This window comes from Diabrotica undecimpunctata, chromosome 3 (genome assembly GCF_040954645.1).
Source record: "Diabrotica undecimpunctata isolate CICGRU chromosome 3, icDiaUnde3, whole genome shotgun sequence".
NCBI classification, from domain to species: Eukaryota; Metazoa; Arthropoda; class Insecta; order Coleoptera; family Chrysomelidae; genus Diabrotica; species Diabrotica undecimpunctata.
The window spans coordinates 158,457,032-158,469,508 of NC_092805.1; the positions used below are offsets into that span (position 1 = coordinate 158,457,032).

General features: G+C 35.2%; 1 protein-coding gene across 1 annotated transcript in view; it reads right to left on the reverse strand.

The window, feature by feature from the left end:
- LOC140437661 (neuroglobin-like) overlaps positions 1 to 12,477 on the reverse strand; it is a 256,036-nt gene that overhangs the window by 204,106 nt on the left and 39,453 nt on the right. Inside the window, exon 2 of the mRNA XM_072527296.1 lies at positions 4,003 to 4,049. The gene's annotated coding sequence lies outside the window, so the exon portion shown is untranslated. The remainder of the gene's footprint in view (positions 1 to 4,002; positions 4,050 to 12,477) is intronic.

The following is a 12,477-nucleotide window of genomic DNA, read 5'->3' on the forward strand; positions in this document are numbered from 1 at the left end:
GACGTGGAATTATATTAAAAATTTGAAGTTAGCCGATCCCGAATTTAACTGTAGTCAATCTATAGATTTGTTAATTGGTTGTAGCATATTTTCGAAGGTGTTGTTAGAAGGTAAAATTGAAGGTAAAGCGGGACAACCAGATGCCCTAAATACCGTTTTTGGTTATATTTTGTTAGGACCTACTAGCACACCTAACCTTTCGTCGACTTCGCTTGTTTGTCTTTCAAATATTGAAGACCCACTAAATTCTTCGTTAACGAAATTTTGGGAACTGGAAAACGTACCGGAAAAGCCAGTTTCAGAACCAGAAGACGTTCTGTGTGAGAACATTTATCTGGAAACGCATAATCGGAACGTCTCGGGTAAATATGTTGTATCTTTGCCTTTTCGTGAATCGCCGCCTTGTTTGCAAGATAGCTATGATATTGCTTTAAATAGATTGCTATCATTAGAACGACGCTTATCTCGTCAACCAAGTTTGAAAAAAGAATATTCTTTTCATATGCAGGAGTATCTTGATTTAGGTCATATGCAGTTAGTCTCTAATGCCGAAAAGAAAAGGGGAAAGTATTATATTCCACATCATTGCGTTGTGAAACCAGATAGTGTTTCAAGTAAAATTCGAGTTGTATATAATGCGTCTCAGAAAAGTCCCAGTCGCGGTAAATCTTTAAACGACTATTTACTGGTCGGTCCTAAGCTGCAACAGAACATAGTCTCGCTGTTGTTGAATTTTAGACTTAATCGTTTTGCGCTGTGTGCGGACATTCGTCAGATGTATCGTAATATTTTAGTCGCTCCTGAACACACGGATTATCAACGCGTGTTATGGAGATTTTCTAGCGCTGAGGAAATTCAGGAATATCGTTTATTAACTGTTACTTTTGGAATAGTATCTTCGCCGTATCTCGCTTTAAGAACTCTCCAACAATTAGCATTAGACGAAGGCTCTCGTTTTCCTAAAGCCGTCTCGCTTATTCGTCATGCTTCGTATATTGATGATTTTGTTTTTGGTGCTTCGACTCTCGAAGAAGCACAAACTTTAGTTGACGAATTAGTCGCTTTGTTAAAGTTAGGAGGCTTTGAGTTACGGAAATGGTGTTCGAATGAACCCAAATTGTTGTCGCAGTTTCCTGAATCCCATATTAATCCTCACTCCATTAATTTTGATCCAGAAGCAAATGGTCCTTCATTAAAAATCCTTGGTTTGAAGTGGATTGCACAGTCCGACGTCTTTCAATTTTCAGTCAAATTGCAAGACGTCCATTGTACTAAAAGATCGTTTTTGTCCGAATTAGCTCGAATTTATGATCCTTGTGGTTACTTAACACCTATTACCTTTTTTATTAAACATTTAATCCAACAACTTTGGGCAACCGGTCTTAAATGGGATGATCGTCCTCCTTCGGAAATAATTCGGGTTTGGGAACAATATAAGAGCGGACTATCTCTTATTTCACAGTTCAAAATTCCTCGTTTTTTGAATATTTCCTCATGTCCCATCTTAGAGCTTCATGGATTTGCCGATGCTAGTGAAAAGGGATATGCTTGTGTCGTTTATATTCGTAGTATTGATACTCGTAACCTAGTTCAAGTTAATTTACTGTGTGCCAAATCGAAAGTAGCTCCTATAAAACAGATTACTATACCTAGATTAGAATTGTTAGCTGCTGTTCATTTGGTAAAACTTATGTCGTTTGTGTTAGAGTCGTGGAAGCATATAATATTTCAAAATTTATATGCTTGGCTAGATTCTCAAATCGTATTGCACTGGATTAAAAGCTCCCACTCGAGATTCAAAACTTTCGTCGCAAATCGCATTTCGTATATCCAGTCCCATAGTCAAAATTATTCTTGGCATTATATCGAATCTCGAAATAATGCAGCCGATGCGCCTTCGCGAGGCATGCTGCCGGCAGCTTTTCTATCAAAATTAGACTGGTTAACAGGTCCTTCGTTTTTGTATAATATTCCATTAATTTTTCCAGAGGTTCCTCCCTCATTGCAGGAAAAATCCTCTTTGGAAGAGATAAAGAAAGCTTTAGTGTTTGTTTCCACCCGTGAGGAACATTTTCTGTCTTGTTTGCTGAAAAATAAATTGTCCTTTACCTCGATCCAAAGAATTTTGGCTTTTATGTTGCGATTCGCGCACAACTCTCGTTATGAAAGGTCGAAACGGTCAGGACCCTTGACTTTCGTAGAATTAAAAGACTCGTTGATTATTCTTGTCAGATTTACACAAGAAAAGTATTTTGAAGAACATCTTCAATCAAATTCTTTTCCAAAATCATTTCGTAAGTTGGGAGTATTTTTAGATGATAGTACTCAGTGTTTAAGAGTAGGTGGTCGTCTATCTCAGTCTTCGTTATCGTATGAAGCAAAACACCCGATTTTGTTACCAAAAAAATCTCGCCTTACTACTCTTCTAGTTCGTCATTATCATGAGAAGTATTTACATGATGGATTTAAGAGTACTCAGTTTTTGGTTAGTCAAAGGTTTTGGATAATGTCTTATAAACAAGCCGTTAATTCAGTATTGTCCAAATGTATTAGATGTTGGAAACAATCTCCTAAAAACTTACAACCCCCTATGGGTAATTTGCCTAAATTTCGTCTCGGTGCCATCAAACCCTTTTCGATTTGTGGGTTAGATTATGGTGGACCGTTTTCGATAACCATGTCTCGTTACAGGGGAGTTAGAACTCAAAAGGCCTGTTTGTGTCTATTTGTATGTTGCGGTACTAAGGCTTTAAATCTTGAATTAGCTAGTGATTTGACAGCGGAAGCTTTTTTGGCCGCTTTACAACGTTTTTATTAATCTTGTTTTGTTCGACTTTTGTCAATATAACCGCGACGAAACCACCATTTTAATTTTAATTTTTTTATTGTAGTTTAAGTTTTGAATATTTGTGTAAGATTTGTATAGGAATTGTTTGTATTAATTATCGTTTTAGTTGTTTAAGTAATTATAGTATTTGGAATTCGTTTTGTTTTTTAAAGACCTTATGGCCTTTAAAGGGGGGAGAATGTTTAAATTTGAATATGGTTGTATAAATTAATCAATACATTTGTCCTCCCTGTATTCCTACGATCCCTATAAGTACCGCCATCGGGCTCGTGGAATGCGTCCCTTTAAGAGAAGAGCACCAGTCGTTGAAAAGAAAGGACGCAACCCGGCACGGGAACCCATGCACGCATATTAAATTGATTTCGTTCGTTGTTTTGTAGTGCAAACCCTGGTAATTAGACCCAGCGGTAAGTTTTTACCTAGTTTTACCTAAACCTATAAATTGTTTTGTGATTGTTTATTGCAACCATTTAAATTTTAATAATTATTTGCACCAATGAGGAAAAGTCCATTTTCTCGCCAGAGTTACCGAAGGAATAGTTCTGTTAATTAAGTACTATTAATTTGTAATAGTACATTTGTTTGTTAATACCCCACATCAACTTAGTAGGAAAGTAGGTGAACCAGAAGAAAGAACCATAGAAGAAGAAATTTCAAATTTTACATTTTACAAATATTTCAAATAAATTTTGAAACGAATCTTTCTGTACTTTACAAGAAAAATTAATAATTATCTTTATATATTGATGTGATATACATTAAATTTAACATTACATTACATACATTAAATATATATTAAATTAAACATTAAAATTTAAATTTAAATATATTGTATGGAATAATAGTAAAATTGATCTTTTTTATGGAAATATTTAACAAATTGATTTTTTCGGGACTTTCCAAATTTTCTGTGAGGTGAAAATAGCACAGTTCTTAATATTTTATCGATCTATCAATTTAAAAAAATCAAGATTCTGCGTGCCATGAAAACTGAGATACTGCAAATTTTTTAGCGCGCTTGAATTTGAAGTTTCATTCTACATAATAAATTGAATATAAGTATACCTATAATAAATTATATATTAATATTGCAATCTTCAAATTTCTGTAATGAATAAAATGAAAAGGTTTTGAACATTTTAATTTTAACTTACCAAACTTTTTGGTGGTGTGCATATTAAAAAGTAAAGACGTTAGGTACCTGTAACAAAATAAAAATATTAAAAGTGGCATCTGGAGGTAATGATCAATTTGCTTTTAAAAAAACAAAATATCTTTTTGGAAGAATGAAAGTCTTGCTAATTGGAATATATCTCAGCCTGGTTTGTTCTGTTTTTAAGCGACGGTGGAGGAGATCGGGCCAGATCGGACTTTCTTACAGATGAATTCTCATATGCTACATCTTTTAACATGAAAGAATAACTCTGAATATTACCTTATTTTGGAATTTGATTTTTCCATTCCATTTTACCTACTTATTTAATGTAAAATTATTATTTTTGCTATACGGTAGGAGTATGAACCCAGATCGACTCTTCGGAGATCAATTCTCCTCTTAAAGCTACTTATGGATGGAAAAGTCATAAAGACCAAATGGTAAGATAATAAAGCTATTATTATGGCCTCAAATTTTGTAAGCCTTAGATATAAAGGTTTATGTAAATGGTGGGACAGAATTAATAACAATTATATAAAAAGTTCCAGACCTGATGTAATTCGGCTTTACAAGGCTCTCATGGGAGGAGTCGATCAATTAGACTTTCTAATAACTATTAATACCACCCTCATTTTCTCAAAGAAGTGGACCCTTAGGATTTTTACACACGCTATAGACTTGACCTGTGTAAAAAGCCTGGTTAGAGTACAAAAATAGAGCTACTCGATTAGGTAATTCAAAAATAGCAATAATGGACTTATAGCATTTTCGTACTTATATTCTTCTTCTTTGGGTGCCGTGTCCGTATTCAGACGTTGGCCGTCATCATGTTTACAATTTCCTGAAACCTTTCTCTGTCGGCTGCTGCGCGAAATAATTCTTCTACTGTGGAACCACACCATTGTCTAATATTACGCAGCCATGAAAGTTTCTTTCGACCAATCCATCTCTTTCCTTCCACTTTTTCTTGTATTATAAGGCGAAGTAGATGGTATTTAGGTCCTCTAATTATATGGCCGAAGTATTCTGTTTTTCTCCTCTTTATGGTGTTTATGAGCAGACGTTCTGAATTGATCATTTGAAGAACATCTTCATTGGAAGTGTGCGAAACCCACGATATCTTTAGGATTCGTCTATAGCACCACAATTCGAATGCTTCTAACTTGTTTAGCATTGTGGTTTTTAACGTCCATGTCTCACAACCATACAATAGGATGGACCACACATAACATTTCAGAACCTTCTTACGAATATTCATCGACAGGTTTCTGTTGCATAAAACTGGTTTCCAGGTCATAAAAGCCTTACGTGATATTTCGATCCTGGTTATTATCTCTTCATCAGAGTCACAATTTACATTTAACCAGCTGCCAAGGTATTTGAAATGATTTACCCTTTCGATCTCCTCTCCATTAAGAGAAATCAGACCTTGATCTATATTGATCTTTCCAACTGCCATCCACTTTGTCTTTGAAATGTTGATTTTTAGGCCTCTCCGATAACTTGCTTCACTGACTAGATTTAGTAATGTTTGGAGATCTTGTAAATTTTCTGCAAGAATGGCTGTATCGTCAGCGTATCTAATATTGTTGATTACTTCTCCACCTAGTCTTACTCCCTCTTGTCTGTCATCCAAAGCCTCCCTAAAGATTTCTTCAGAGTACTTATATTGCAGAAGCTTATATTGCAGAAGTCCTCCTTACACTACACTCATCGCGTTTTTCTACCTCAAAAAATTTCGAATTTAGACTAATTACTGCAGTACGTTTGGGTAAAATAGATCATTTATTAGGACATGATGGAAAAGACTTTGCTTCTAGATGTAAATGCGCTAAATGTAACATACACTTATGTTTATATAAAAAAAAAACAATTGATACAAATTGTATTATCGTTACCAGATTTGTTATAAATATTTTTAAATAAAAGGACTCATCGTGTGACATTTTCATTTTACCATCGACTCATATTGTTGATTCACAATACATATGTCGACAAATATTTTAGTTCAAATATTTCGAAAAATGCACTTTCTACAAAGTTATATTTGCGACTAAAAATTTTAAAAAATGTATAAAATATATCCTAAAGCAAAAATTTGTAATCTAATATATTTATAATTCATGACTGAAAGGGTTAAAATCAAATTCTGTCTTATTCCTAGTAAAAATGGTAAATTGTACCAAAAGGAAAAAGCTTCAGAAAAATACCAAAACTTTTTATTTTATCCGCAGCCATTTCGTTAACTTTCACGACTGATATTGGTACTTCCAAACTAAGTAAAAGACCCATTACAACAAAAAGTTCGTAACACGTCATTACTTCGCTAAAGTGTTGTCATATCGTTCCAACCTAATCCAACCCTGAGCGTCTTGTCTATGTACTGAAATAATGTAGTGGAAAACTTCCTGGGATGTGATGGTTCAGAAGAGATCGGAGATTCTATATAATACCAGGATAAGAATTTGGAAACTTCAAAGCGGAATACTTATGTGAACTTGCTCAATACCGTTTTAGATGCGCTCCGCTGAAAATGAAATTCGACTGTACGAGACAGTTGGAGATCGTAGTGCAAAATAAAAAGGAAAAATATCGGGAAAACGATATTATACTGTAGGATTCTGTAATAAAAGGAACTGGTAAACAGACCTTTATTAAATATAATACTAAACTTAATATTCGGTATAAAGCCACTATTTGAAATTTATTTATTTGTTGTACTTTTGGATTGAAATATATCTAAAAATATAACATAGTAATTAAAAAATACGAAAATACGAATGGAAGCGAGACATGTACTCTGAACCAGCGGGAAACGACAAAATTACTAGTACTGGAAAGAAAGATACTGCGGACTATCTATGGGCCTTGCAGAGAAGAGACAACAGGAGAATGGAGAAGAAGACACAATGATGAACTCCAGACAGTATATGGAGATGAAAACATAGTACGCTACATTAAAGCAAACCGAATAAGATAGGCGGGCCACGTACTAAGGTTGAGTGACGAAAGACTGCTGAACGCCATTCTGGGAAAGGCCCGATGGCAGAAGGTCAGTTGGTCGCCCAAGAAAGAAATGGAAAGACGTAGTCGCCAGTGATCTACGCAAAATGGGAATACAGCAATGGGAAATAGCTGCTCAGGACCGACAACGATGGAGGAAATAGTAAACGCGGCCAAGACTCACATAGAGTTGTAGAGCCAAATGCTGATGATGATTTTAATGAATTAAAATTTTTAATTGAAAATTTTTAAATATTTTATTTGAAAAACTCACTGACCCCTACATTCTTATACTCTGGCAAGAAATTGGGGAAGGTTACACAGTGGGAAGGTGAATAAATGTAACTTACTTTACTATTAGTACGAGGTGTAAATCGAATACATCGTTTAATAATAAGTAAATCAAAATAATATCGGTTCACAATATTTTAATAGCTCTCCGAGCATTTAAATAGGCAATGTGCGGTCCTTTATAACGAACCAGCTATAACAACATAATAACAGACCTATTCACGGTGAATTTTAGCAAATTAAAATTTGGTTCAAACAAATTATTCGAATTCTTTAGATTTATGAGTGGCGATTGATGGCTTAAAAGTATTGTCTATATCTACTACAGCCGTCAGAGACGAATATGCCACTGAACCTCTAAAAATCATACGAACAACCTGAATTTTGCCGAGAATATTAATTTTGTAACCCCAAAAAAGATGCAAACAAGTTTACCACTTTTACCCCGGGCTCCCCCTAAAATTTTTACCAATAATCTGTACGCCCTAGAAAAAAATGTAGCTGAGATAATTTTAAACAAAAATGTTTATTAGCATTTTTTGTGTAGAATGAACCGTTCTCTCACGAACGAACGCTTGAAGTGACTGTCGATTTTGAATGCTAGTTACGCGAGTTACAGTACAATGACCGCTACCATCCAGTAAGTTCCACCACGTGGATTCCAACACGGGGCTACCGCTTGAACATTCTGGACTAAATTGCGACGTATTGAACAGCAAGATCAGCAATTAATAAATTATAAAAACACCATGTTAAAATCAATATTTTTCAGTCTGATTTAAATTATTATTGTTGTTACTAAAATCTTTGTCAGTCGAAATAAAAGTTTTAAATTGTGAAGTTCAGTTTTTAAAAAAGTGTTTTTCCCAAGAACATTCATAATTGGCGCAGAGTCAGTACGGAAGTGGAAGAGTCTTTATAGATCCTCGTCACTTTTAAGTGTTTGTCCACTGTTCCAAGAACCAGCCCCAGGGAAACCGTCTGCAGAGTTCACCCGAGGGAATTAGAGAATTAGAATTTGGAAGAAGCCTTCAGGAGCAAAGGAATGCACATCGGCATCGTCTTTATCCTGTAAGCGATTTTATTATTACTTAGAATTAAGAAGATTAAATTTTGAAAGAATTTTTAATAAATCAGACTCCTCTGAGTCCTTAGATTGAATCAGAGCTAAATTAGAAGATAAATAAAACAAAGATTTGAATAGATTAACACAAAGATTAAAGTAATTTAAAAATATCTCCTCTAAGTCCTTAGATTGACTTTAGAGTTAGATTTAGACAAAATTGAATAGCTTAATAAATACTATATATTAATAAACATAGAGATTAATAGATAGAAAATAAGTAGATTAAGATTTATATATTTATATATTGATTATTGAAAATTACTATACCGATTTGACTATTGACTATATATTATATTGAAAACTTTTAAAATATGGCAGTTCCACAATTTGACGTTAAAAATTTATGCATTCTTCCAAATTTTGACGGAAATCCAAATGAATTACATGAATTTATTAAAGTTTCTACAATACTTCTAAACCATTATTATGACAGACTGAATGCAGCTAATATACAAAACAAATTTTTGCTTCATGGTATTATCAGTAAATTAACAGGTAGAGCCAAGGAAGTTATATCTGTATATGGATGCGAAAGTTGGGACGAAATAAAAAACGCATTAATTCAAAATTTTGGAGACCAGAGAGACGAAAATTCGCTTACAAGGGATCTAGTAAATTTAAGACAAGGCTCAACAGAATCTATTATGCATTTTTACGAAAAAATCATGGGACTTTTAAGCTGTATTAATAATTACCTAGAATTACATACCATAAATGCCGATATTAAAAGGAGCAAACAAGAATTTTTCCGTCAACAAGCTCTTACAACATTCTTAGCAGGCCTACGAGAACCAATGGGCTCTGTTATCAGAGCAATGAGACCAGGAAGTTTAGCCACGGCAATACAGTACGTACAGGAAGAAAATAATGTTCGATATCTTCAAAAAAATCAAATAAGTCAACCTTCAACATCAGGAAGAAGCGAAAATTATCAAGAACGCCGACCTCAGAGACAGCAGATGCCTGTACAGATCCAGAAACCATTGTACCAACAGACAAATTTTGCACCTCCACGATGGCAGCAACCAATGAGACAATTCTATCCGCAGAATCAGTTTCAGCAACCACATCGGCAACAAAACTTCGATCAATTTAGACAAAATTCAAACCCTCCAGCATTCAGGACCCAGAACCAGTCAAATGTATGGGCACCCAAACCCGGACAGCCAAAACAGTCTAGACCAACACCTATGAGTGGAATATCAGAAACCACAACCAGAGGCCGTCAAAATTTTACACCAAATTACCGAGCACAGCCAAAATTCACCGTAGAAGAACTTTACAATATACAATGCCACGGAGATGAGCAAGAAGAGGATGCCAACTACAATGATTACTACGAACCTGAATACGACAATTTTCTACAAGATACATACGAAAATCAACCAACCGAATACGAAGAAAACGTAAATTTTCGAGAGGACCCACCAGAAGCAATCGGAACGTAATTGAACTTCATTCATTTCCCGACAAGAAGGAGCTACCCTACATCGAAATCTCTAAGCCTTCTTTACGACTTTTAATCGATACAGGATCCACAAAGTCATTTCTTAACCCAGAAATAGCTTCTTCATATTTTCCAAGTTACATAAAACATGAACCCTTTGTCGTCACATCAATTTTTCAAAACTATTCCCAAAAATATTGTGCCGAAATTCCTTCATTTTCAGAATTTAATTCTGACAGCAAAATGAAATTCTACCTCTTTAAGTTTCACAAAACTTTCGATGGTCTTATTGGCCTCGACAATCTAAAACTCTTCGAAGCCCAATTAAACTTCCCTAAATCGCTTCTAGTCACAAAAGATTCTACAATCCCCATTAAATATTATGAAACAAATAAAACACAATTTTATTCCATTCATTTGGAAGCAAATTCTATTAGCCAAGTGAAAATTCCTGTCAAAGAAGAAAAAGGAACCATCATTATTCCTACCCAAAAAGTACAAGGCGTCGTAGTACGAGAAGCCCTTACTAACGCCGAGAACCACCTCGCCTGGACCGAAATTGCCAACTTCACGTCAGAACCCATTCATCTTTCTCTTATGGAACCACTCGAAAGCAATCAAATAGACATCCAAGATTTCCATATATATTCCATGGAAACAACCTCCGGACCAGACTACAGACAAGATATCGACGACTTAATTAAAACCGAACATCTTAACGAAGAAGAAGAGGAACAAGTTCGCCACCTATGCCGAAAATTCTCCGATATATTTCACCAACCAGACACTCCTCTCAGCTTTACTAACGAAGTTAAACACCACATCAGAACCAAGGATGAAGAGCCTGTATATACGAAATCATACCGGTATCCGTATGTGCACAAGGAAGAAGTAAAGAAACAAATCTCTTCAATGTTAGAGCAAGGGATCATTCGACCAAGTCAATCGCCATGGTCCTCGCCTATTTGGGTCGTGGCAAAGAAACCAGATTCATCCGGTAAAATAAAGTGGAGAATAGTAGTAGATTATAGAAAGGTCAACGAGAAGACAATTGACGACCGATACAGAATTCCTCACATTAGCGATATTTTGGACAAATTGGGAAGATGTCAATATTTTACGACCCTCGACTTAGCAAGCGGATTTCACCAAATCGAGATGGCTGAAGAAGACATTCCCAAAACAGCATTTAATGTGGAAAATGGACACTATGAATATTTAAGAATGCCTTTTGGACTTAAGAACGCTCCGTCCACGTTCCAACGTATGATGGACAACGTATTGAAGGGACTTCAAGGAGAAATATGCCTTGTCTATATGGACGACGTAATAGTATATTCAACATCACTACAGGAACACATAGTAAATCTCACAAAAGTATTTCAACGATTAAGAGAAGCCCGACTAAAAATCCAAGTCGACAAATGCGAATTCTTAAAAAAACAAGTTAATTTTCTAGGACACGTAGTCACACAAGAAGGCATAAAACCGAATCCAGCGAAAATTGAAGCAATAGAAAAATATCCAATACCGAAAACAGCGAAAGAAATAAGAGGATTTCTTGGACTACTGGGATATTACAGGAAGTTTATTCGAGACTTCGCAAAAATCACAAAACCTCTAACAAAATGCTTAAAAAAGGATGCAAAGATCGAACACACACCCGAATTCTTAGAATGCTTTGAAACGTGCAGAAAATTATTAATGAATGAGCCATTATTGCAATATCCAGATTTTTCCAAACCGTTTAACCTCACAACAGATGCCAGTAACTTCGCTATCGGTGCAGTACTTTCCCAAGGACCAGTTGGCAGTGATAAACCAATTGCCTTTGCTTCCAGGACACTAAATGAAACCGAAACCAAGTACTCTACAATAGAAAAGGAAATGTTAGCAATGGTGTGGGCAACTAAGTATTTTCGACCTTACCTATTTGGAAGAAAATTTAAAATACTTTCAGACCACCGTCCTTTGCAATATCTATTCTCCCTAAAGGAACCCAACTCCAAACTAGTACGTTGGAGATTAAAATTAGAAGAATTTGACTATGAAGTAATTTACAAAAAAGGCAAAGCTAATACAAATGCGGACGCACTCTCTCGAATCGAAATACACACAAAGGAAACTAAGGACATCGATTCACAAATTAAGGAAGTCTTTGATGATTTAGTAGACATGGAAGACGATGGATGGTCAACGACTAATAATCCAGATGCAGATCGAATAATCGACGAGATTGTAGAAGAAAAAGCAACAGAATTAATTCCAGAAAACATCCCAGAAGATACTGTCGAAAACGAAGATCAAAACATGGACGAAGACGGAAATGAAACAATACATACAGCAGTAGAAAATCCAATTCTTGGTATACCTATTTCGGAAAAACCACTTAACTTCTACAATAACCAAATTATAGTCAAAATCGTCAACTACAATCCACGACCTCCAGCAATTATACAAACCTTTCCGAATAAAAGACGTTATCATATCCAGCTGTCGAAAGATCAGTTAAAAGCTGATACCATAAAAATTTTTAAGGAACATCTCAACCCGAAAAAGAAGTATGCAATTTTATTTGAAGTAGAAGAAGAAATTTTTGCAGAAAT